Genomic DNA, 24,845 nt, shown 5'->3' with positions numbered 1-24,845 from the left:
CCTTTGAGAGAAGTAGCGAAGGCAGCAAAAGATACAACAGTAAAAATCCTTGGGTAAAACACCATATATTGAATTTAACTCAGAACTGGAGAAAATCGCAAATAAAGAACTGCCAGGAGAAAATTCTTCCTTTGCGATTTTCCATATTGAAAGAGAGATGGCACATGTGCGAAAATTAAGAAGAGATGGCTGGAAAGTGGAAGGAATATGTAAGAAGGGGAGGGTGTGGGCACTGTACCAACTAATTTGAGCACAATGTTATATTTCTGTGAAATGGCTGAACTCGCAAGGTACTGTGTTTGTAGCCTTTGTACATTAAGAGAAACTTTTTGACACACTTTACTGAAATACACTCTTTGAAGCTCTGGAGGTATCAGGGATCTACAACTTGCACAGAAAACAGACTGCAATTGCAATTCTTCAAGGACTTGCAAGGGAAGTAGTAGATGACAATGCAGAAGTGAGGATATAAAATGCAGACTGACAACAAAAAAGTTTTCCGAGGAAGAAATAATTGTCTCCGAATATAAATTTAAATGTTTGGCAGTATTTTTTGACGGTATTCCTGTGGGGTGTAGCCTTGTATGTATGTGAAACGTGGACAATAAACATTTGTCAAGAAGACAATGGATGCTTTCGAAATGTGGTGCTAAAGAAGAATGCTGAAGAGTGGATATGTAGATAATGAAAATAAGGAAGAGCTGAGCACAATTGGGGAGAACAAGGCAATTACGGTGCAACATGTCAAACAAGCGATTGGTAGACAGGACATACTGAGGCATTATGCAACCATATGTTTAGTTGTTGAGGCAGAATTGCAGAGGGAGAGACCAAGTTTTAATAACTGTAAGCAGATTCGAATGGACGTAAGATGCAGTAGCTGTGCAGAGATGGAGATGCTTGCACAGGATAGACGAGTGTGGAGCACTGTGTCCACACCATCTTCAGGCTGAAGACTACAAGTTGCGAGACAAATTGCATTTCCTGTTAATGTAGGCCAGCAAAAGTAACAAAATCTTATTACATAGGTCAGTTGTGTACTTATTGCTAGAACTTTTATTTAACATAGCCTCTAGTGCATATAACTTCTGATGTATTTGTGTATACATGTATCAGTCACTGCAAACAGCCTTATATTAGGGAAAGCTACAACCTGTAATTCAATTTTCTTATGGCGACTCAACTAATAATAACGCGATTTTTTGTGTTTGCCACTTTAATCAAAAAGTGCGGCATTTTGGCAACAAATGTCGAATCGATCATTCTACCATAACAGCACACCTAGCATTATGTATTGTCATCGTGCAATTTTGAGTATTGAACACTATGCACATAATATTATACTTGGTACTTGTGCCAAAGTGTTTCACAATGCTGCGATCAGGGACAGTCTTGGTTCAAGTCTGCTCCCCCATCTATGAAGACTATTTTAGCGGTGCTGGAAAGAATTTGCACGCTGGCGTTATTACGTATAGTTATAAGATATTCTGAACATCTCAAACAAACAATGTCTTAAGGCAGAATGAAACAATACTTCAGGTACATGGCAGTTACATCTTTTGTCATGCTAGCAAATCTGTTTCGGTTTAAGCTCATAGGTGTATGTAGAATACTAAAGTTCTCAATGTCTGTGCTTCTCATTTCAGTGCTGTTAAATGCTGTTTAAGAACCACATCGATCCATTGTAAAAACTGTACTTCCATATCTCAAAAAGTAAGGTTAAACGTTTATCACGTGACAAAATGTGAGATCTTAGCAAGATACCACTTCCAGAAACCCAAGTTTCGATATCTTTAACAGTTTACGGTGTTTGACGAGTTGATGACTACATGACTGCCGACAAACGGGAAGGAACAGATCACATTGCATCTGATGATCTAGCAGCCCGTTCCCCGACGTACGATTCAGTGTCTTGGAAACAGTGATAGCTACGGTTTTGCTCGCAACGTTAAATACAATGTCGACATCTTGGCTACACTTTATATGCGATAATTTACAGGGACAGGCAAAATAATGTAAATACCTTCCTTGGGAATCTTTCATCAATAAGGGGTTGGAGCCCCATTTGCCTGTAACACAGCTGCGATTATTCTGGCATATAATAATTTGATAGTCTCCATTGGAATGTTATGCCACTTTTCGATCAGAACCACTTCTAACTACTGTAGTGACTAAGGAAGCAGAAATGTACTCTAGACTGTGCACTCCAATACCACCCATGAGGGTAGGATAATTTTCAAATCTGGGGACTATGCTGGCCAGGGACGAGGCTGCAGCTCAGTTGCATGCTCCGAACAACCCTCCCACAACAATGGTCAGCATTTAATAATGATTGTGGAGTTGCTCACGCTGCTAAATACTGCATTTTCGGGCAACAACAGTCATTATGTGGCAGGTGTCATTAGAGCACAGTTAATAGTCATTTCATGTAATAATGAAAAACTAGGCACCCATCTTTTTGTGTTTCCCACGCTGGTCTCGTCGTAAAATCATGGCTCAATCGTTGAAAATCTAGGTGGTTATGATTCCAAGCTCGGATGCAAAGAGGCCTAGGTTTTATTCTGCTATATTCGAAAGTTTTGTAGATGCGCTTCTCAAACCATTCTTGGAGATTAAACCTTTCAAAGTTAGCACAATGTTGATATAAAAAAATAATCAGCACTCAGAATTTAAGTTACACTTCCTTTTAACTGCTTTCATTGCAGTATCACGTATCACACAAAACATCACTTCCCAATACAAAACATACTTTAAAACATCCTCACAGTCACAGTTAAAGTTCACATTTTATAAGCTGACTACGTTATGAGTCTTTCCAACATTACGTCCAACACTTTACCTTCTCAAGGTTCGACTCACTAACAACTCAACACCTAACTAATAATCGCTTACGCGCCACAAAATCAGAGTTACAAGTACTTCAAAGATCGTAGTGACAAAAGAAAGAATACACATAAGAATAATATCATTGCAATATAAACATATCGATGTATCACAAATGAAATCAAATCTGTTGTCTCCGAAATATGTCTACTTTGCAGAAACAGAGTAGAATATTACTGGTATCGAGAGGTTCAGATGAGGTGTCGTGATGGTTACGTAATTCAAGTACCATTACATCCTCATACGACGACTGTACTGTCCTGGCTGTGTGAATGGGTGCATTATCGTCCTGAAATATGGCATCATTGTTGGGGAATAATATTTAAAATATGGGGTGCACCTGATCACCTAAAATGGTCACAATCTTTCTCTGTAACACGGCCTTTGAGAGTAATGATGGGATGAGCGGAATGCCATGATATGGCAGGCGACACCATCACACTTCCCCGTCCGTGCTTAACCGTTGGAATCAAGCAGTCAGGATTGTAAGCTCCTTTTGGCGTTCTCCAAACAAACCAGGCGCGATGTTGGAAATAAGTGAAACGTCCCCTTAGGAAAATTATACATGACTTTAAACTGACACATATTTTTAGCGCAACGCAATCTGACTTTCAAAAATCCATACAAAAGAATGGCCCTGACTACCATTAACCTATACCTTTCACAAATCACTTACCTCACAAAAATCTTCGTTACTCTAACTACTGCAATACAGCGAGCGCCACTACTGCCAGCTAAATAAAAGATTCTAACTACGGGAAGCACTAGCTACTAATAGGCATAGTTAGCAAATGAAAGATTTTGATAGAGAACAAACAATGTATTTACCTTACTAGTGTTCAAAAGTCAACATATATATAGCAGTTCATGACATCCATTCTTACAAATGTCAAAATTCCGCCATTCCTCTCCCCACATCCACCACTGCTGGCGACTCACTTCCAACTGCGCAACGCTACGCGCTGTTCACATCCAGCTGCCGAACACTACAATGGCAGACAACAATGCAAACTAGCCACAGCCTGCACACAGCACAGCCAGTGATTTTCATACGGAGCGCTACGTGGCGTTACCAGTAAGAAAACCTAAACAGTCTACTTACATAATGAAGACGTTGACTCGTCAGACCATATTGCATGTTTCCACTGTAGCAACCGTCCAGGATTTATGCTCCTGGCACCATTCGTTGTCGCCACTAATGCTTTCGGTATAGCAACTCGTCCATTAATATTCGCTTTGTGGAGTTATCGGCGGACAGTATCGATAGATTCAGGGTCTCGCAGATGGCTATTGGGCTCCGAAGCCACCTTAGCCACCCTAGTTTTGTAAAATATGGCATTTCAGTCTTTCATCGCTATTTTTTATTTTCAATGTCCGGTTTCAGGCTAGCTGCCCATCTTTAGATCATGTATGGCAGTAACTTTTCAGTACACAACTATCAGTTCGCTGTTATGACAAATAGCGAGCAAAGACAAGCCATATTTATTTGATGAATGATCGCGGAAATCCCATTCAGACAATCATGTCTAGTTTTGATAAACCCTAGTGTTGTGTTTTGACGTAATTCGTGTTACCATACGACGATCTCAGCAATTTAGTTTTCCTTTGCGCCTACTACTACGTTTTCACGATGATGTCTTCCCATGTTTTGTGTGGGCTGTCATGATTGTTGGAACATTCGCTCTTAAAACATTCAGTAAGTTGGCTGTCTTTGTTACCGCTGCTCCAGCTAATCGAGGCCGCACAGTCTGCCCTCTTTGGAACTGTTGGGTCTTTCATTGCACGTCGAGCTCTGCCTCTGAATGTAAATATGAAGTGTGCCCTACTCGAAAACAACCTGCACTAGTCCGTACCGAACACGCACAGCCCAGCGTCACACACGTCTTACCTACGTTCTTGACCGTCAACCAACCATCTCACTATTACCACAGCTCACATATTGCCTATCCTCTGGATGAGCTGGACTATACACGAGTTTACACAACGCGTTGTTACCTCTGCAAACTCAAAATTTTCTGTAATGGTTTACTTGAAAGATATGCACCTAATAACTATAACAAAGATATTCAATACCTTATTGAGCGAACGTCTCAAGCTGTACGATGCAGGTGAACATTTTCTCTGAATAGTTTCCTGGTAATTAAATATGTATTTCATAGCGGCCACCACATCCACACCAGTACTTTGGCGAAAGCTCACGTGGTCTGAGTTTTTATACCTGACGAGACGCTCAGTGCGTTCTGTCACTGGCGGCGTGAGTCTGCAGTAAAGCACGCGTATGTGGTTAGAGAGGTACAGACCACGTTTCTGATCGTGTTATGACAAGCCGCTGAGAGTTGGAGTTGCTCAGAATGTAAAATAGTTTATAATAATATGGGAGTGGATATTTATGTCGCCGTCTCATGCAATACGAAGGCAATAAAAGTGTTCCAAGCAGAAATTTAATGCCAGATATTTACTTCTGAAGTGATAATATGCTTTGTATATGCAGTACGTATTTCCATTCAACTAGCAGAAGAATTTATAACTTTTCATATAATTTGAGATTGATAACTAGCACTCCAACCCAAAGAGTGAAGTTTTCAAAGAAACATTTGAAAAAGCAATAAAACCCCACTATAACTACGAAAATTTAACATATAAAACATTACACATTTAGCGTTACAAAAATTAAAGAGCCGTAAGGTTCATTGAAGGCAACTTTTCTGTCAGAAAACTACTTGATTAAAAATATATTTCAACTGTTTTTCAATATAAGGAACAGTTAAGTAACATTTAACCCACTGAGGAAACTAACTTTATGTAGTATCAATGACTAACTTACAGTTTAGTTATTTTTGGAAGCACGCAGTAACTGATAATTTGTCAGCTCTTTTGCAGATGATTTCTTAATCTTCACCAAACAAGCCTGTGGGCTGAGAAGATTCTGTGTATGCAGTGCTGGCAGGGCAGGAAAAGAAACTTTCCACGGACGTAATATAATCTGTTGCGAAGCTTCCTGTTTTTGCTGTTTGGATGGAACAGTGTTGCAACTGCATCAGGAAACAACGGCAGAATCAGCACCCTTAAATAACCCGACACTTTCAATCCACCCTGGATGAATTTCTACGAGCGAGCTTTCTCTCCTTCTCGTTCAGCAGTTGATCTCCTGTCTCTGAATATTGGATTTAACGCATTAGCAAGATAGTGAAAGGACGCTACTGCTAGTTCTTTATTTTTTTTTCTTGTGTTACAGTGTTCCATATCAGGGCTTTCTGAAAGATCGATCCATATTTCGAAGCTTGTGCGATGTATGTGCTGTCTACTTAAAGTCCTCGACTGCATAGGCCTCTGACAGCTGTCAAGATTAGTGGCATCTTCGTAAACTGTAAAATTATCCGAGGTTTAATTGTCCAGTGTGCCCTGCTACAATTTATACATAGAGTAGTAGTAAGAATGGGTTAGTGCTCAGATTCAATTAGGCGCATGATTTTAGAGTGAACTCTGTCAAAGCAAAAAATATCGCAAAAACTCAAAATAAAACTGTTTTTTATAAAACACCCTGGTTTTTATCTACCCTGTCGCTAACACAATGTAAGACAAAACGTGCATTCAAATTTCATCAGTATGCAGCCTCTTTGAATATTGTAGGAACTGCCATTTTCTAGACAACAGTTGTATGGATTTTGTCCAATCAAGTCCATTTCTGCAGTTTATCCAAGAAATAAGTCACTAATCTGATGAGGCTTACGCTCTAGTTACATGAAATGCGAACGCAGTTAGAAAATTAAAAATCAAGCCTTGCTAATTGAGTTCAGTCCTGAAGCGTAGATGCACATCCTTGGGCCAGGACGTGGCAAATTCCTGGTACCAAAAGACATTGAGAACTGAGCGTAAGAGATGTACATCAGAATTGCGTGAATCTTCCATAGCTAAGAGCTGATGGGTTATAGCCAATACACTTGTGAACTAGTATATAGTCTTTCATATTGGTATTAGTTCAACGAATTGCTTTCGTGCTATATTCAGAATCCTGTTTTAATATTCTGCAGCAGGTAACACAGACGACGACGACGACGACGATGACGACAAAGTGCAAAACAACACAGATGACCCTTAGCGTTGTGTTTAATTTTGCCTAATCAAGTTTCAAGGTATTCACTTTTCTGAAGATACTTATGTTTCAGTTACTCACACAGCACAAACTTACAGAACACATTTAGCCATTGCAGACGTCTGTTTTACTGTCAATCTTTTCGAGGTTTAAAACAAAACACCTATAAAAATCAAATATCTTGTCATTTTAAAAATGTTTAATGAGATTTAGTTTCGATGTTTCATTATCCATGCTGTATCTTACTGAATTCCGTGTCCATCCACAAATTTTTAATGGCATTTTATTTTAGTGTGGTGAACAGTTTTGTACCGTTATGCCCACCTTTAGGGGGCTATACTTAAGAACAGTTTATAAGGTTTTGAACAAGAACACTAGGTGTAAAACACACCCTACAGTTTAACTGAAGCCTGTTACAAAATAGTCTAGTTGCAAAGTTGACTATTTAGTGAGTGCGTCCTGTTTACCCTTAAAAATTTTGTGCTGCTGTTGAAAACTGAACAGGGAGAAAATAGGTAAACTTCGCTCACTGGAAAAATTGCAGCAGCGGTCTACATGGTGCTTACTGTTCTGACACCTCACAGCGAGAGGTTCTAGGTGCTTCAGTCCGGAACCGCGCGACTGCTACGGTCGCAGGTTCGAATCCTGCCTCGGGCATGGATGTGTGTGATGTCCTTAGGTTAGTTAGGTTTATGTAGTTCTAAGTTCTAGGGGACTGATGGCCTCAGATGTTAAGTCGCATAGTGCTCAGAGCCATTTGAACACCGCACTGAACAGGTGAAAGCTTCTGAAAAATATCTGTAGCGGGGTGCGGTCTCCTTCAAAAGTCTAACATGAGTTGCGTTCAAAAGTTCAGTAATGTGCTGAATTCGACTTTTGGTGTAACAGCTGGTGGCTGATGGCCTTCAGGGGTAGTGATGACAGAACAGGGAAACTGGTTCCACACACGTGGAACGTGTGTGTGGACGGACCGGGTCAGCTGGCGCAGTGGTTGGCACACAGGACTCGCATTCGGGAGGACGGCGGTTCAAACTCGCGTCCGGCCATCCTGATTTAGATTTCCCTGAAGCGATCCAGGCGACTGCCAGAATTGTTCCTCTGAAAGGGCAACACCGATTTCCTTCCTCGTCCTTTGTTAATCCGAGCGTGTGCTGTGTCTAGTGACCCCTATGTCTACGGCAGTTTAAATCCTAACAGTCCTTTATCCAGAATGAAATTTTCACTCTACAGCGGAGTGTGCGCTATTATGAAACTTCCTGGCAGATTAAAAGTGTGTGCCGGACCGAGACTCGAACTAGGGACCCTTTCCTTTCGCGGGCAAGTGCTCTATCGACTGAGCTACCCAAGCACGACTCACGCCCCGTCCTCAGAGCTTTACTTCTGCCAATACCTCGTCTCCCACCTTCCAAACTTTACAGAAGCTCTCCTGCGAACCTTGCAGAACTAGCACTCCTGAAAGAAAGGATATTGCGGAGACATGGCTTAGCCACAGCCTGTGGAGGAGAGCTTCTGTAAAGGTTGGAAGGTAGGAGACGAGGTACTGGCAGAAGTAAAGCTGTGAGGACTGGGCGTGAGTCTTGCTTGGGTAGCTCAGTCGGTAGAGCAATTGCCCGCGAAAGGCAAAGGTCCCGAGTTCGAGTCTCGGTCCGGCACACAGTTTTAATCTGCCAGGAAGTTTCAGTCCTTTATCCGTTTACACAGGATCGAATGGAAGCGAACACAAACCGGAAGCATTCGCATATTGATTCGTCAGTGTTCGCCAGCTTTAGCTTGCACCTCAGCAAGCTGTTACATTATTCGGGGGAGGGGGGGGGGGGGGGAGAGGAGGGAGGCACAAGCGAACTCTACGCAACGAGCATAGAGCTTGAGCATTGCGCCACTGTTCTCTGCAGCTAGTAATCTGGACACACGATACCACACTGCAGTTAAAGTCACGATAGGAAGCATTGGGAGAGGATAATTTTGAAAGGCGAGCGCGCTATTTTTGATGAAAGAAAAAAATAGCATAAGTAGACAACTATTTAGTTGGCTATTTTTACCTAAGAGTGAGATGTGTGGAGGCGGCAGTGAAACCGAACTACAGCTTCCAGAACTTCCAGTCAAGAACTTTTGTCGGTTGACTCTTTCCTTCTCTGGCTTCCGGTAACAGGACGAAATTTAAAAGCACAACAGTAATTACCGAGGAGGAACATAACCTAAAGGAGAGCACTTACACTCTGGGTATAAGCAGCTGAAGTCATTTAGCAGCTGGAGTCATTTACGTTAATTATTGTTTCGCATTTCTATTGCTGATGGATCTCAGCTACGGATGTCTGCAGCGACGTACGCTAAGCGTCTGAAGGATTTTATTGAACAACATGCAAGGAATATAATGTTAATAAACTAACAATATAAATACTACCGACTACACAAACTACTCGATATCTGCTATGTAGTTTGTTAGACGGCAGATACTGTGATGCTGGCATCCAAAAGCACCTAATATCGCACCGGTACACCAGCCATGTAACTGCCGCTACCATGAATCTAAGTAACGCAAATTATCAAGAACTTTGGGCAGCATTTTCCATTTTAATCGCCGACACACACACACACACACACACACACACACACACACACACACACACGTACGTTTTATTTCAGAAAATTCTGTTTTAATAACAGTGAAGTCTAAGCTCGTGCTTATCCACTCCGATCCTGGCTGATACAAGCCTCGAATGAATTTAGTGTCTTTCTCACATCCCCGCTTGGACCTTTGAGTACTCTGACAATCTTCCGTGAATCATATTTCTTCGCATCGGCATTTGCCCTGTGGACCTCTGGGAACCCTAAAGCATCTACAGCGAAGAACCAAAGAAAACTGGTACACTTGCCTAGTATCGTGCAGGGCCCCCGCGATCTCACACAACGTGGCGTGGACTCTACAAATGTCTGGAGTAGTGCTGATACCAGGAATCCTGTTGGGCTGGTCATAAATCCGTAAGATTACGAGGCGCTGGGGATCTCAACAGTACGTTGCAAGGCAAGTTGACTTCTGAAAAGCGTTTGACTCTGTGCCCCACTGCAGACTCCTACTTAAGGTACGAGCATATGGGATTGGTTCCCAAGTATGTGAGCGGCTCGAAGACTTCTTAAGTAATAGAACCCAGTAAGTTGTCCTCGATGGTGAGTTCATCGGAGGTGAGGGTATCATCTGGAGTGCCCCAGGGAAGTGTGGTAGATCCGCTGTTTTGTATCTACATAAATGATATTTTGGATAGTGTGGATAGCAATGTGCAGTTGTTTGCTGATGATACTGTGGTGTATGGGAAGGTGTCGTTGAGTGACTGTAGGATACAAGATGACTGACAGGATTTGTGATCGGTTTAAACAATGGCAGCTAACTACATATAGATAGAGGTAAATTGATGCAGAAGAATAGGAAAAAGAATCCCATAATATTTGAATACTCCAGTAGTAGTTTAGCGCTTGACACAGTCACGTCGATTAAATATTTGGCCGTAACATTGCAGAGCGATATGAAGTGGGACAAGCATGTAATGGCAGTTCTGGGGAAGGCGGATAGTCGTCTTCGGTTCATTGGTAGACTTTTGGGAAGATATGGTTCATCTGTAAAGGAGACAGCTTATAAAACACTAATACGACCTATTCTTGAGTACTGCTCGAGCGTTTGGGATCCCTATCATGTCGGATTGAGGGAGGACATAGAACCAATTCAGAGGCGGGCTGCTAGATTTGTTACTGGTAGGTTTGACCACCACGCGAGTGTTACCGAAATGCTTCAGGAACTCGGGTGGGAGTCTCTGGAGGAAAGGAGGCGTTCTTTTCGTGAATCGCTACTGAGGAAATTTAGAGAACCGGTATTTGAGGCTTACTGCAGTACAATTTCACTGCCGCCAACTTATATTTCGCGGAAAGACCACAAAGATAAGATAAGAGAGATTAGGGCTCCTACAGAGGCATATAGGCAGTTATTTTTCACTCCTTCTGTTTGGGAGTGGAACAGGAAGGCAAGATTACAGAGCCTCCACCAGCTTGAAAAGTCTCCTGCAAAAAGAAAGGTTCGTGGGGTTGTCTCCATATCCGTACACGTCCATTCGCTCGATACAATTTGAAACGCGACTTGTCAGACCAGGCAACATGTTTCCACTCATTAACAGTCCACTGCCGGTGTTGACGGGCCAAAGTGAGGCGTAAAGCTTTGTGTCGTACAGTCATCAAGGTTGCACGAGTGGGACTATGGCTCTGAGAGAACGAATTGATGTTTCGTTTCATGACATTTGTTGACGGTCCAGCATTGAAATCTGCAGCAGTTTGCGGAAGGGTTGCACTTCTGTCACGCAGAACGATTCTATCGTCGTTGGTCCCGTTGTTGAAGGATCCTTTTCCGGCCGCAGCGATGTCGGAGGTTTGATGTTTTACCGGATTCCCCATATTCACGGTACACTCGTGAAATGGTCGTACAGGAAAATCCTTATTTCATCGCTATCTCTGAGATGCTGTGTCCCATGGCTCGCGCGCCAACTATAACGCCACGTTCAAGCACAAATCTCGATAACCTGCCATTGCAGCAGCAGTAATCGATCTAACAGCACTAAACAGTTTGTCTTATATAGGCGTAGCCGATCGCAGCGCCGTATTCTGCCTGTTTACATATATCTGTAGTCTAATACGCATCTCTATACCAGTTTCTCTGGCGCTCCAGTGTGACACATTCCGTCACTCAACTCACGTCGACAACAGAAGTAAACAGACTAAGGTTTCGCTCTAACTTCCTCTGATGGTTCGCTGAAGCGCAGGCAACCAGAGAACGCGAGCGAGTGCGAACCGAACGCGAACGTACGCTATTCCCTTGCGCTCGCCTGCTTTCGACGCAAAATATTCCTCGTCCGCCGACACTAACGCACTTCTGTTCTCTCCCGTGTCAGCCAGTCTTCAAGTTACAGCAGCGTACCCACTGTAAAGTCCCTGGTCGTTGTACCGTCATTTTATCGGCAGCATTGTAACTTAGCGTCCGTAATGCCTACTGAGTAATACCAAACATCTTGAACGGGAACATTCATCACTTAGATGTGTGACAAATGTCCCCGCTCCTCACCTCACCCCCCCCCCCCCTCCCCACCACTCATGTTTCGGTCGTGACGTATTTATCTGTCGCGTTTTGGTCGCAAGTTGGACAAACCAGTGAATGGGCGACGAATGCAGTAAAGGTTGAGGTGAAAGACTGAGCCGAAAGTATATATTCGCTTCATACATGACGCACTTTCCATTATAAGTATAGGAACAAACAAATTGCGAAAATACAGACTACCAATAGACAAATCCCAACAAGCATTTCGCATGTTATGAGCACGTGGCAGAAGGCACTGCGCAACTCACGTATTTGCTGGTAGCGCATTTCCCAGTATTTCCGTACATTAAAGGCTGCTAAGGTATTTCACACTTCCGCAGTACACAATTTAAAGGACGATAACTACCAAATACAACTCAAAGTTTCGCATAGAACGAATATTATCTGTCACCTACACGGGCAGTGTTTCAGCCATTCACAGCACAGGAAAGCCGATGTCACGTGGAAACTTTCGTCACACGTATATGAACGCGATCTTTTTTACCCGTCTACTCTTAATGTAGGTTAAAGTAACTTCCCGTCTGGATAAGTAACACTTTACAATTCAGTCATTAACCCTATATTTACAACGAAACTAATGACCGCTTCAGCTGTATTATAAATCTTTCTGTTGCAACTAGATTCGCGGCCTTAGAGCCACATTTTCAATGATACGGATTTAAATAATTTATTCCCAACGATAAGCAGTAGATGACCCAACATTTTTTCTCCAATCGTAATAAAACTGTTGAGCCGTAGAGAGGACAGTAGTCTAATTTAACATGAGCAGGATGCAAGGAACCGACCTTCTGACGGTTAAACAGTTTTACCGCAATCGGACATACAACGTTGTGTCATCTACAGATTATCGTTTGGAGTAAATTACGATATCCGTATCCCTGAAGACTTACTAACGCAGCGAAACTAGTTGGGTCAGAAAACACTATGGTACAGCTAAAGCGGTCTAATGGATCAATTTTACAGCTGTGGAAGCGCACAGCACAAAATTTGCTGTAATCACTGCATTGTGACTGTCAACTCTGAACTCCCAGGTATGTAATTCGCACTTTAGCAGATGAAGTCGGTATGAGTAGCAAAACGTGATCTAGATAGAAAATGCATTCACTCAGTGCTGATTCAATTTATACTACGTAACCCTCGCGAACTAAAATCACGACCTCAACTTTATTTACAGTTAGAAAATCTTGAACCTACTAATAGTGCCCGACAGCTTCGACCCATGACGTATTCAAAATGCAGTACCCGTCAACTATTCTCCATGTTAGGAATTATTGTTGCACACACGAGACTGCCTCTGCATTCTCCACTCCTTCCAAATTAATGACGTAAGTGTAGACCAGATGTGGATTGAGTTCAGAAAAATAGAATCGACAGAAATTTAGAGATTTATACCAAATAAATTAACAAACGACTGAGCTGATCCTCGTTGGTACACAAAACGGGTCAGAACACTGTTGTTGTAACAAGAAAAACGTGCCAAATTTAAACGAGGCAAAATCCATAAGATTGGCGATCTTTCACAGAAGCTCGAAATTTAGCGCTGACTTCAATGCGAGATGCTTGTAACAGTATCGAAACCTAGCAGAAAAACCAAAGACATTCAGGTCGTATGTGGAGTGTTAGCTGCAAGAAACAATCAATGCCTCCTGCTCAAGTAGGATTATCGAACACAGCCTTCCTAAATGCCTTCGCGAAAGACGAAGTAAATATTCCAGAATTCGAATCAGGAACTTTAACGTAGAAGTAAGTATCATCGGAGTTGTGTGGCAACTTAAATCACTTAATAAAAACAAGCCTTCTGATCCAGACTGTTTCAATTACGTTCCTTTCAGAATGTGCTGATGCAATAGCTCCATACTCAACAGTCATATGCAACAAAAATGGCTCTAAGCACTATGTGACTTAAAATCTGAGGTAATCAGTCCCCTAGACTTAGAACTACTTCAACCTAACTAACCTAAGGACACCACACACATCCATGGCCGAGGCAGGATTTGAACCTGCGACCGTAGCAGCAGCGTGGTTCTGGACCGAAGCGCCTAGAACCGCTCGGCCACAGAGGCAGGCTAATCATATACAACCGTTCGCTCGAAGAAAGATCCGTACCCAACGACTGGAAAGTTGCACAGGTCACACCAATATTCAAGAAAGGTGGTAGAAGTAATCCACTTAATTACAGGCCCATATCATTAACGTCGATATGCAGCAGGATTCTGGAACACACATTGTGTTCGAACATTATGAATTTCAGAAATTCTTCCAATCCATCTGTGGCATGAATCAGCAATTCTGTGTTTAGTAGTATTAGTGGGAAACAGTCTTGGTTGCAATTTTAGTTCTTTTGTCAACTACGCGTTTCACCTTATCTAGGCATCTTCATGCTGATCTTAATTTGGTATTTCTTAGGACGATCCTTTAGATAGTGTCGCTAAGAGGCATCGTCGAGTACATCAGGCCATCATCGCCTTCACAGGAGCTGAATGCGTTATGCAGGTCATTGAGTTACTCGTGTCCATCTAGAAAGTATTTACCAAGGTTAACGAAGTCGATGATGGTCTGATGTACTCGATGGTGTCCCTTAGCTACACTGAAGGATCGTCCTAAGGAATACCAAATTAAGATCAGCCTGAAGATGAGTAAATAAGATGAAACGCGTAGTTTATAAATAAAAAACTAAAATGGCAACCAAGATTTTTCAACTACTATTATCAATTAATTCTAAGAAAACTGTTGATACACAGTCAACATGGGTTTAGAAAACAAAGTTCATGTGAAACTAGCTCTTTATTCGCATGAAGTGCTGAGTGCTACTGACAGGCGATTTCAGATCGATTCCGTATTTTTGGTTTTCCAGAAGGCTTTTGACACTGTACCACACAAGCGGCTTGTAGTGAAACTGCGTGCTTATGGAATATCTTCTCAGTTATGTGAATAGATTTGTGACTTCCTGTCAGAGGTCACAGTTTGTGGTATCTGACAAAAAGTCATCGAGTAAAACAGAAGTGACTTCTGCTATTCCCAAAGGTAATGTTATAGGCCCTTTGCTACTCCTTATCTATATACACGATTTGGGAGATAATCTGAGCAGCTGTCTTAGGCGGTTACACAATAAGTCCGTCTAATATAAAGGCCGTAAATTCATCTAAAGACCTACGAATTGCAATAACGAACAACTTAAATTGGGAGGAACACACAGAAAATGTGGGGAAGGCTAAAGATTGCGTTTTATTGGCAAGAACTTCAAATGTAACATATCTACTTACTGCCTATAGTACGGTTATCCGTCTTTTAGACTACTGCTGCGCGGTGTGGGATCCTTACCAGATAGGACTGACAGTACATCGAAAAAGTTCAAAGAAGGGCAACACGTTTTGTATTGTAGAAAAATATGGAAAGAGTGTCACTGAAATAATACAGGATATGGGCTGGGCATCATTAAGAGGCATTTTTCGTTGCGACAGAATCTTCACAAAATTCCGATCACCAACTTTCTCCTGCGAATGCGAAAATATTTTGTTGACACCGACCTACATGGGGAGAAACGATCACGATAAAATAAGGGAAATTGGACCTCGTACGGAAAGATATAGGTGTTCATTCTTTCCGCGCGCTATACGAGATTGGAGTAATAGAGAATTGTGAAGGTGGTTCGATGAACCCTCTGCCAGGCACTTTAATTGATTTACTATCGATGATGTGGAGTCGGCAGTAGGCTAGTAGCGGTCGGCTTTGGCTAGCTACGTAATAATGGATGCTAGAGCTCCTGAAAACATAGGCTGGCGCATCCACCATTTTGTTTCCCAACGATTGCTAAACAACACATAACTTATGCTAACTGTGGTGTTTTGGTCAAGTTTTCTGAAATATTTTCGGAGATCCTACATAGAGCATTAGATAGTGCTATTTTGAGCTTTCATTCCGCTCATGTTTACATCGATATGTGGATTAGACAAAAATATCGCGTTTTATTGGCATATTTCTGTTTTTCTTTGCTGTCCGAATGAAGAATAAAGATGCATGTATATTTCTGTGACAGAATCGCGGAATTCAAATTAAATATTCCACAATGACGTTTATTAGATCATATACTAAGCTCCTGTAAGTACGAGTTGGCGAGGCTGCATCTAAAGTGCATATTTCGGCAACAACCAAGCGTAAATACGAAACTCACCAAACACCGCACTTCGAATGAAGGCTTGCTTCGATAAATTTACAGGACACAAGAACGCATTTAACACACACTACACAATTCCTTCTCCAACGTGAAGCACAAGTTGTGTGTAAATACGAAAAATGGCTGAAGTTGACATAGGGTAAAATGTTATATTTTTGTACATTAGCCTTTCTTGAATGATCTGCGGTACCTATCTGTTTATACCAAATGCCCATTTCAAGATACAGTCCTACATAGTCAGGCCCACTAATCCTATAGACAGCAAGGAACATTACTGCATAGGCACTGTCAGTATCAGCGTTCGTCATTGTGACTTCAGGGCGGCGATCTGATATCGGTGACATCGTTGAAATACAAGCCAAGATCGCGTAACATTTTACTTAGATCGTTTTCGGCACAATTAGACTCAGTATAGCTCTTGAAGTAACCTAAACCCTATCATCCCAAGGGCTTAATGTTTTAAGTTACGTGCTGTTATTGCGAAATGCCAATAGTGGGAATGGCGAGCTTTCAACTTAAAAATAGCAGATAGCTCTTAAGTGTTATAATTACTATTGTGATACAGATCCGATGACGGCAGTTTAGGCGTAATTCGGCCGGAGAAGGTCGAATAAATAAAAGTTTTCAGCGATCGTGGCTTGTATTTGATTAATGACTCAATATACTACACTCCTGGAATGGAAAAAAAACACATTGACACCGGTGTGTCAGACCCACCATACTTGCTCCGGACACTGCGAGAGGGCTGTACAAGCAATGATCACACGCACGGCACAGCGGACACACCAGGAACCGCGGTGTTGGCCGTCGAATGGCGCTAGCTGCGCAGCATTTGTGCACCGCCGCCGTCAGTGTCAGCCAGTTTGCCGTGGCATACGGAGCTCCATCGCAGTCTTTAACACTGGTAGCATGCCGCGACAGCGTGGACGTGAACCGTATGTGCAGTTGACGGACTTTGAGCGAGGGTGTATAGTGGGCATGCGGGAGGCCGGGTGGACGTACCGCCGAATTGCTCAACACGTGGGGCGTGAGGTCTCCACAGTACATCGATGTTGTCGCCAGTGGTCGGCGGAAGGTGCACGTGCCCGTCGACCTGGGACCGGACCGCAGCGACGCATGGATGCACGCCAAGACCGTAGGATCCTACGCAGTGCCGTAGGGGACCGCACCGCCACTTCCAAGCAAATTAGGGACACTGTTGCTCCTGGGGTATCGGCGAGGACCATTCGCAACCGTTTCCATGAAGCTGTGCTACGGTCCCGCACACCGTTAGGCCGTCTTCCGCTCACGCTCCAACATCGTGCAGCCCGCCTCCAGTGGTGTCGCGACAGGCGTGAATGGAGGGACGAATGGAGACGTGTCGTCTTCAGCGATGAGAGCCGCTTCTGCCTTGGTGCCAATGATGGTCGTATGCGTGTTTGGCGCCGTGCAGGTGAGCGCCACAATCAGGACTACATACGACCGAGACACACAGGGCCAACACCCGGCATCATGGTGTGGGGAGCGATCTCCTACACTGGCCGTACACCACTGGTGATCGTCGAGGGGACACTGAATAGTGCACGGTACATCTAAACCGTCATCGAACCCATCGTTCTACCATTCCTAGACCGGCAAGGGAACTTGCTGTTCCAACAGGACAATGCACGTCCGCATGTATCCCGTGCCACCCAACGTGCTCTACAAGGTGTAAGTCAACTACCCTGGCCAGCAAGATCTCCGGATCTGTCCCCCATTGAGCATGTTTGGGACTGGATGAAGCGTCGTCTCACGCGGTCTGCACGTCCAGCACGAACGCTGCTCCAACTGAGGCGCCAGGTGGAAATGGCATGGCAAGCCGTTCCACAGGACTACATCCAGCATCTCTACGATCGTCTCCATGGGAGAATAGCAGCCTGCATTGCTGCGAAAGGTGGATATACACTGTACTAGTGCCGACATTGTGCATGCTCTGTTGCCTGTGTCTGTGTGCCTGTGGTTTTGTCAGTGTGATCATGTGATGTATCTGACCCCAGGAATGTGTCAATAAAGTTTCCCCTTCCTGGGACAATGAATTCACGGTGTTCTTATTTCAATTTCCAGGAGTGTATAAGACACACATTGTATTGTAAATACTGTATGTTTGGAATCTCTTCCCGCGTTATATTTTGGGACTGCTAATTCCCTACGGGCAGAATCTCTTAAGACTATCAGTATTTTTACTATTAAATATTGCTTCAGGTTATTATAAGTATTATTTACCTACAGTACATAACTGTGCGCTCCGCTCACGTTCTCAGTTTTCGCAACGAGAGTTTTCTTCTCTTCGAATCTTTTAGGAAACTAATCATTCTAAATCCACTTCTAGAATTGTTAGAACAGTTTGTGGCAGCACAACCATTCATAATTTAGCGCTAAAGTGCCGTGACGCAAATGCTATAGCATCGCAGAACGTTTACACTTCAGAGAACTGGGAAAGAAAAGGGCGGATGCGCCAACTCGTACTTTAGGAAGCTGTGACGTCACGTCTTTGTGCATATTTTGATTTAAATTTCTTTATAGCGCTATTTATCGTATTTTCGTTGGTTTCGGGAAAAATTACACTTAATTGCAGCTGTGTATGAGAAGCACTGCTGTTTTGAATGTCTAAGGAATAATAATATTCAGTTGGTTTATTAGTCTTGTTTAGGATGAAGCTTTTTTAGTCTTAGTATTTATCCTTGCACGCACTTCAACGAAAGCTCTTACGATACATCTTTAGCTACCATGTAGCCTAATATTGGTATCGTTGCGTGCCCTGAATGATACGTGATGTCAGAATTTATGCTGAGTAGGATCGGTTATATTGTTAAGTGTGAAATCACATAATGCGAAATACTGTCCCTCTTACTCAAGCGCATTAGTTGAAAACCGATTCGCCTATAGTATGGTCTTTCCCGGATTCTGCAACTGTTCCCTGTTGGTGGATGCGTAGAAACCTGAGAAAAATTTGTTTGCGCTTCGTTCTGTGCATACCGCGCACGTTTTTTTATTTCGTTATGGCGTCGTTTATTTTCACTACGATGTTTAACGAACCAATGTCCGTCATTGCGCCCGCTAAATTAAGCAAACACCATTTGTTGCCTCATAGCGCTAAGAAGAGCAAATTTAAGATTTGTAGAAGTAGAAATACATCCTGTCTACCTTTCGCTATCGGAGAAACAATACACGTCCATGTACTTTGGTAGCTGCCAGATGTCGACAAGTTCTACCTCGGATTGCTTGTTATCAAGCTAACGACGCAGTCAGTTTTTCGAAAAGCGATTATTAACAATAACGGAAGACGAAACTCTTGACATTCAGCATTCTAGGTACGACAAAAGGTGTGAAAGTTTGCACCTTAAGAAACTCTACACCCATCTGGTAATTCATCTAAGCCTGCACTAACAGCAATAGTTGAAACGTCCCCTTTAAACAATTTATACAGGACTGTGCTTAACCTGACACACAATATTTTTAGCGCAACGCAATCTGACTTTCAGAAATCCCTACAAAAGAATGGCCCTGACTAACATTAACCTATGCATTTCACAAATCGCTTACCTCACAAAAATCTTGGTTACTCGAACTACTGCAATACAGCGAGCGCCACTACTGCCAGCTAAATAAAAGATTCAAACTACTGAAGGCACTATGATAGGCATAGTTAGCAAATGAAAGATTTTGATAGAGAACAAACAATGTATTTACCTTAATAGTCATAATATATATATATCAGTTCATGACAAATTACAAAACTCCGCCATCTCTCTCCCCACATCCACCACTGCTGGCGGCTCACCTCTAACTGCGCAACCCTACGCGCTGTTCACAGCCAGCTGCCTAACACTGCAATGGCGAGTATTACAACAATGCAAAGCAGCCACAGACTGCACACAGCACAGCCAGTGGTTTTCATACAGAGGTGGCGTTACCAATAAAAAAGACCTAAACAGCCTACTTACATAGCCCCCATGCTCCCCACAAAAAATTTTACAAATTGTTTTGGGCAGTGACCAATAATGAGTTGATAAAATTTTTCATAATTACAATAACAAAGATATCAAATGCACACACTTATTGATACATTGTTGGTCAAAAGCTAAAATTTTCTCACAGTCCATAAAGACAGTCCTGATCATTCATCATAGTAACATTGCAGTGTTTTCCTCAAAGTCTGAGCAGTAAAAGAAACTGCACACGGAATTAGTGGATTTCCATGCAATCTTGAAGAAGTAGTGTTGTCCTGACTCTTGACATGCAGACAGGTATTGGTCCACAACAGAGCAAACCCACAGCAGAGTCAGTCGACATTTTGAAGAATATTGGTAGTTAGGTCATCACAGAGCAGACCCACTGTAGTCCTTGTAGAGATTACGGTATTGGTGAGTCAGCAAAGGTGCAGACCCACTGTAGTCCTTGTAGAAATAATGGTACTGGTGGGTCATCAAAGGTGCAGACCCACTGTAGTCCTTGTAGAGACGGCCAGCAACCATCTGTTGCGACTGTGCAGGTACACAATCACCATCGAAGAGTCTTGCGGACAGTATAGCAAGTCCATAAACCACCACTCATGCACTCACAAAAAATTTGTTTGAAATGTCCTTAGAACCAGCAATGCTGTTATCCAGTCCCTTGCTGAATTATTAACACACGTGCAAACACTAACAGTCCCTACTTCTCACATATTGTCCATATACTATGACCAACAGAAACGTGTGCAGTGAAATGTAACTTACAAGTTACTTAATTTGATGAACTGGTGTCAATTACAATTATAAATGTACAACATGAAGATACAATTACAAAGGTACAAAATACATCATTAAAGAACATAATAGTACAGATAACATTTGTAGTACAGGCTTTACAACAGAATAGAAATAAACAGATACATCAGTATTACAGGAATTATGACATAAGTAAATACGAATTATGACATAAGTAAATACATAAAAGATCAGAATAGCTTTGGAAACAACAACTTCACATATGAGCAACAAAACTGAATAAATAATGTCTAAACATCTTTACAAAGTAAATAACACAGTATTAGAAAAATTCTACAACAGAACAACATCAGCTAAACACATAAAGACAGGAAAAACACAAATATACAAGAGTACACAAACATATACCAGAATAACACAGGGGGAAAAGACAGGGTTTGTTTTACTGCAGTATTTTGCAAACAAAACTTTCTTTACTTCTTTGAGATCTCCCTTCATTCATCATTATTCCCAAAAAGTCCTATCTATACCTCCTTCCTGTATTCTATTCATATTTCTTTCAAGATAATTATTTCTCATTGTACAATACTCATTTTGGCCCAAATCTTTTTCATATAACTTCTCAATGCATTCTTTCCCTATTCTCCATAGTCAGTTTCTTATATAGTCTACCCCTCTTAAGCTAACTTAAATCTACTGAGCTCAGATGCTAAACTAAGGGACGAGACAATGCAGCAGCACAAAACAATTAACGCAAACAGCAATGAAGAAAAATGCAGATTTGCGAAGCAAGCAGCATTATAGAAATTAGCAAAGCAATTGCAATATTACAACTGACATAAGGCAATGTGCAGCAAACAAGAAAAATAAATCAGTAGTAAACTGGCTTAGAAGAGTAACAAATTAAAATTCAGTAGCACTATGCCTGGCAAACAGCAGCAGCAAATGCTATAACTAATACCTAAGCATGGCAAAGATCAAGCAGAAAAATATTACACTAAAGACAACAATGCAGATAAGGGAAATGTCTATTCACATCTTAATGTCTATGTAATTAAAGTGGTGCACCACAACAACTTATTGTAAAAAAAAATATTACCATGTACTTGAAAAGAAAATTATGTGTGCAGTTACTGTTATTAGTCCCTTCTTATTGTTCTTTCCTTTCCAAGTGCTCTTTTTTTTAAGAATGTGGATTACAAAATTATTATTTAATAGATCTGTTGACAGAAAGTGTTCACATTAGCAAATGCATTTTATTTTATAAAAGCAATGCTGCAACACAGCTGGAAACTAGATATCAAATGAAATAAGCAACTATGAAAAGCAAAGCATTAAAATATCATTCAATAGTCATGTGACATTTCATAAGTTAGTAGAAATTCTCTCAACTCTCGTAGAAAGACGCTTGTCATAATCAGGTGTGCAGATGTATCTTTCCAAGTAATGAGCGTGTCGTATTTGCGATGCTTTCTCTAAAGGAATGTCAATGGCGAGGATAATGGCCTCTTTTTTTCTCCACCTAATGGCTTTCTTTTGTCAGACGACTACCTCTCGGCTGGGAGCCAAAAACGCATTACGTCAAGGTAACTTACCTTTCTTAACGAAATATTTACGACACCAGTTTCCGCTACAGTGGCAGTCTCATATAAAAAATTTCACAGGTCAAAAATTTGCGTTACAAATCTGTAGAAACAAAATCTTATTGATATAACAGTGTCCAAAAAATTTTCGTCGGCATTGTAATACATTCACGCATTTACATACATTTCATAACTCTTAAAGTACGATTCTTGGTTTCCAATGACCTTTTTCACAAACCAGAGTCCCTAACCACTACTCATTATTCCTTACCTTATTCGTCGACACTTCCTCAATATTTCATTATAATAAATACGTAGCATAATCAAATTCCTCATATACAGTAGCATCATCTTATTGATCATAAACATACCTCAGCAGCATAATACACATCGTCGTCATAACACCTCAGTCAAATCTCAAAAATGTCGTAGCTTTCTGCAATAATGTCAAAACCTAAAAAAAATTCTCTGCTCATTTCAATAGTGTCATCTACCTCAAACGTACTTTAAAATCATGCTCCCTTACCGAATACATCATTCAAAGCTCTCATAGTATCACAATGGTTCCGAAAAAATATGAACAGTTCACAAAGTACAGACAAAATACAATTTCATAAGTGTGAAGTTACACAACTGTGTAATTGCGTAAACATGTGTCACTGACGTAGTAAAAAAAAATGTTTATCTCTCTGTTAAATGATCAGTTAGCTGTGTAATTTGTGTGTTAGAGAAATATGGTACCGATGTGTAAAGTTGTATAAGCAAATACCATATTAGCTAGGGCTCCTTGTGCTTGCCAAACACATGGTATACAAAGTAGGCGTGTACCCCCCTGAGGATCAATGTAATTATACTCCCAGGTGTTACAGATTATTGCAATGGAATGAAATGTATCACGGAAAAACTTTGTAGCATTGTACTTCAAATATTTTTAAAAATAAATGTTTTAAGTACAAAATTAATCACTCAAATACGTGTACTGTAGCGCTAAATGTGCGTCTTGTTGTAAGATAATCTCTGTGGAAATGTCGTAGTTATTGTCCTCCGAAAGCTAAGTTCTGTAGAAGCCAATGTACTTACCTCAAGATGAACAAAAGTGAAATGCTTTGCGTATAGATATCTTAGTTATTACGCTTATTGCCGTGATGAAGAAAGTACTGTGCTGTAACGTATTGTTGTGCTACGAAAAAGCTGTCTCATTGTAGCTATACCACAAAAGTTATTACTAAAACATGTTTTACTTTCCAGAATAATTCAGAAAAACTGTGCAGATATAAAACAGAAACACCGCAAAAGCAACATTGTAAATGGTCACTCATTAGTAGCGTCGTGATATAATCGTGTATCTGTCAAAGAAACCAAATGCTAAGTCATCATTAATTCCACAGAAAGTACTTTAAATCCAGAATGTATTTTCAAGTAAACCAAAATGTTGCATTAAAATCTCATTAGCAGTACTGGTAAATGTTCTAAGTACGTGAGCCTTATAGTCGTTACGTAATCAAGCAACTAACAAGCAAGAATGTACACACACAAAAACTCTGTGTCGTCTGTTCACAATAACAATGCATTCGTAATTTCTGTTTAAATAAGTTCTCTTGGTTCTTGACTGGATATTTAACTTCAAACATTGTTGCATATTAACAGATTCTAAGTCTGACAAAGCATACTAGTAACGTAAAGTGAAAAGTTATATGGCAAAGACAAAGTTAAAAAGCAGATTGTCTTTCAATAAACGGTTTTACATGTGAAATGTGGTGTAAACCTTTACTCTTCCTAGTACGCAGAGTTTCAACTTCAACGCAATTATGTGGTATACGTCGGTAAAGAATACTGGAATTTTTCTCAAGGTTAGCGTCTATGTTATTTTTCTTTGAGCCAGCCGGCGCACGCGACAGTGCGTCCGCAACAATGTTCTCCTTGCCGGGAATGTAGACTATTGTGAAGCTGAATTCTTGCAGAAACAAAGCCCAACGTTTTAACCTGTCATGATTTAATTTTGAAGACATAAGAAATTGTAATGCACGATGATCACTGTATACTTTTACGTGCTTACCAGAAAGAAAGAAACGGAATTTGTTAAATGCCCAAACGATAGCTAAAGCTTCTAATTCAGTAACGGAATAATTTTTTCAGATTTTGTTAGCACTCGGCTAGCAAAAGCAATGGTTTTCTGAACAGTAGTGTCATTTTCTGTGGCTTCTTGAAATAAATGGGCACCAAGACAGACTTTAGAAGAATCCGTGCTAAGGCA

Source organism: Schistocerca piceifrons, chromosome 11, assembly GCF_021461385.2.
Source record: "Schistocerca piceifrons isolate TAMUIC-IGC-003096 chromosome 11, iqSchPice1.1, whole genome shotgun sequence".
In the NCBI taxonomy this organism is placed as follows: domain Eukaryota; kingdom Metazoa; phylum Arthropoda; class Insecta; order Orthoptera; family Acrididae; genus Schistocerca; species Schistocerca piceifrons.
The sequence above is the reverse complement of the archived record's forward strand: the minus strand, read 5'-3'. Positions refer to the sequence as shown.